Source organism: Gorilla gorilla, chromosome 12 (assembly GCF_029281585.2).
Source record: "Gorilla gorilla gorilla isolate KB3781 chromosome 12, NHGRI_mGorGor1-v2.1_pri, whole genome shotgun sequence".
NCBI lineage: Eukaryota > Metazoa > Chordata > Mammalia > Primates > Hominidae > Gorilla > Gorilla gorilla.
The window spans coordinates 66,005,054-66,008,452 of NC_073236.2; positions in this window are offsets into that span (position 1 = coordinate 66,005,054).

Below are 3,399 nucleotides of genomic sequence, written 5' to 3' on the forward strand. Positions count from 1 at the left end.
GCTTTGAGTTAGGACACCCAAGCCCATGGCTTGTTTTTTGTGCACAACTAAATTAGAGGGCTTTCTTAAATCTGGAAGGCCCAGCAAAGAGGCAGTCTTTAACTTTTCTTTGACTTTATTTTATTTATTTATTTATTTTTTTTGACATGGAGTTTCGTTCTTGTCACTCAGGCTGGAGTGCAGTGACGCGATCTCAGCTCACTGCAACCTTTGCCTCCTGGATTCTCCAGCCTCAACCTCCCGAGCAGCTGGGATTACAGGCACCCACCACCATGCCCGGCTAATTTTTGTATTTTTTAGTAGAGACAGGGTTTTGCTGTGTAGGCCAGGCAGGTCTCGAACTCCTGACCTCAAGTGATCTGACTGCCTCGGCCTCCCAAAGTGCTGGGATTACAGGCATGAGCCACCGTGCTCAGCCTCTTTGACTTTTAATTTTGGCATTCTGAAGTCCAGATCAGGGGCTCAGAATTTTTTCCTTTTAGGGCCTCATAAAGGAGTTTTACCGTAAGTCCAAAATTCAAAATCCAAATTCAGCAGAATCCCATCATTCCTAGAAACCGTTGCAGTTGTTTACAGGAGATGGGGACAGCTACCCAGACGATTGCCTCCAGGTGGCCTGGGGGAAGGTTTCTATGCCCCTTATTCAGTTCAGACCCTAAGTATTTTACTATCTTTTGGCAGATCTGGGCTTTCTTTTTGGAAACCCAGTAGCCTGTTACCACTAGGAAATTCACTATTTGAATGGTATTTTCAAGGAAAACTCTGAAGGTCTTGCAACAAAGATTTCATCCACATACTGTAAAAGCGTTCCTTCTGTCAGCCAGACGTCCCTTAAGTTCCATTACAAAAATTTCCCAAAGATTGTGGGGGAATTTTTAAATCCTTGAGATAACACTAACAGTACTGCTGATTGACCTGTGTCCCAGCCTCAGAGATTCAAATTCAAAGATCTCTTGTGTCTCCTTGTCTAATGCAAAATAAGGCATCTTTACAGTCCAAATCTGTAAACCAACCTAGTTCTCCTGACAAAGTGATCAGCAAGCTATAGGGGTTAGTTACCATAGGGTGTATGTCCTAGACTGTTTCATTACTGGCCCTAAGTCTTGTACAAACTGTAGTTGTCTTTTTTTTTTTTTTTGAGATGAATCTCGCTCTGTCACCCAGCCTGGAGTGCAGTGGCACAATTTCGGCTCACTGCAAGCTCCGCCTCCCAGGTTCAAGCCATTCTCCTGCCTCAGCCTCCTGAGTAGCTGGGACTACAGGTGCCTGCCACCACGCCTGGCTAATTTTTTTGTATTTTTAGTAGAGATGGGGTTTTACCATGTTAGCCAGGATGGTCTTGATCTCCTGACCTCGTGATCCGCCCGCCTCGGCCTCCCAAAGTGCTGGGATTACAGGCGTGAGCCACCACGCCCAGCCGAAACTGTAGTTGTCTTAATGGGACTTGCATGATGGTAAGATGTAGGGACCAGACCCACAGTGTCAGTGGGTTTTTCTCCCCATGTGTGGAGACGAGAGATTGTAGAAATAAAGACACAAGACAAAGAGATAAAAGACAGCTGGGCCTGGGGGACCACTACCACCAAGATGCAGAGACCAGTAGTTGCCCCGAATGCCTGGCTGCACTGTTATTTATTGGATACAAGGCAAAAGGGGCAGGGTAAAGTGTGAGTCATCTCTAGTGATTGATAAGGTCATGTGAGTCACGTGTCAACTGGACAGGGGGCCCTTCCCTGCCTGGCAGCCGAGGCAGAGAGAGGGAGAGGGAGAGAGAGACAGCTTACGCCATTATTTCTGCATATCAGAGACTTTTAGTACTTTCATTAATTTTGCTACTGTTATCTAAAAGGCAGAGCCAGGTGTACAGGATGGAACTTGAAAGCAGACTAGAAGCGTGACCACTGAAGCACAGCATCACAGGGAGACGGTCAGGACTCCGGATAACTGCAGGCGGGCCTGACTGATGTCAGGCCCTCCATGAGAGGTGGAGGAGTAGAGTCTTCTCTAAACTCCCCCAGGGAAAGGGAGACTCCCTTTCCCGGTCTGCTAAGTAGCGGGTGTTTTTCCTTGACACTGATGCTACTGCTAGACCACAGTCCGCTTGGCAATGGGCGTCTTCCCAGACGCTGGCATTACCACTAGACCAAGGAGCCCTCTGGTGGCCCTGTCCGGGCATAACAGAAGGCTCGCACTCTTGTCTTCTGATCACTTCTCACTCACTATGTCCCTTCGGTTCCTATCTCTGTATGGCCTGGTTTTTCCTAGGTTATGATTATAGAGCGAGGATTATTACAGTATTGGAATAAAGAGTAATTGCTACAAACTAATGATTAATGATAGTCATATATAATCATGTCTATGATTTAGATCTAGTATAACTCTTGTTGTTTTATATATTTTATTATACTGGAACAACTCGTGCCCTCGGTCTCTTGCCTCAGCACCTGGGTGGCTTGCTGCCCACAGTAAAACAGGAATGTTAAAGGGAGAATTACAGGACCAAATCAGTCCTTGTGCCAAAAAAACCTTCCAAGAGTGGTTGAATACCCTTTCATGCCACTTCCTTTAATGGGTATTCTGTGTCTCTCTTTTAATTTTTATGGGTTTGGCTGTGACCACTCTCCCTGGCTTCCCTTGGGCCCAAACATCTCTCCTTACCTGTGTGAGAATTTCTTCTGGAATGTCCTGAACCTCTTCGTTTTCTGGTTGCAGCAGGAGTATTTGAAACCTGCAAACTTGTTCAGAACGAATCATTATATCTAGGCATCTGGGGGGAAAGACAAGTTGAGCATACAATTTGGCAAGCAAATCCCAGCCCAGGAGGGGCACTGGGCATTAAGCATGTACAAGAAACTATGCCCTAGGCCGGTCTCTCCTAAATGGTAACCTGAAGATTGTAGAAAGGGATAATGGTGTCTCCCAATATCCGTGTAACAGTAATGGTTTTTCCCAAAGTTGGAGAGAGACAATTGTTAATTAATTAATATGTAGCACTGTGTCAAGTAAAAAGTCAATCATTCTGTTCCCCACTGTCAGTTGTATCTAGGAATCCTGTGGGGATATAGCCACTGGTTGCTCCAAGTCTAAGGGAGTCCCTGGGACACATCAGTCTTCATCTAAATATTATTCTCTCTCCTTATCTGATTTTGAGGGAGACTGCACTTGCCAGCTGCTTTGGTCAATTTGGGACAGCCCTTTTTCCAGTGTCCCTCCTTCTTACAATAGGCATATTGGTTTTTTTTCTGAAGGGGGCGTGAGCCGCTCTTTGATTTCTTCCTTTTCCCCTAGGTTGGTAGTTAAGCACAGCTGCCAGCGAGTTACTTGTTGCTTCAATTTGCACTTTCCTGAGCCTCATCCTGAGCATAGTACACTTTAAAAGCTAAGTCCACTAAATGTGAG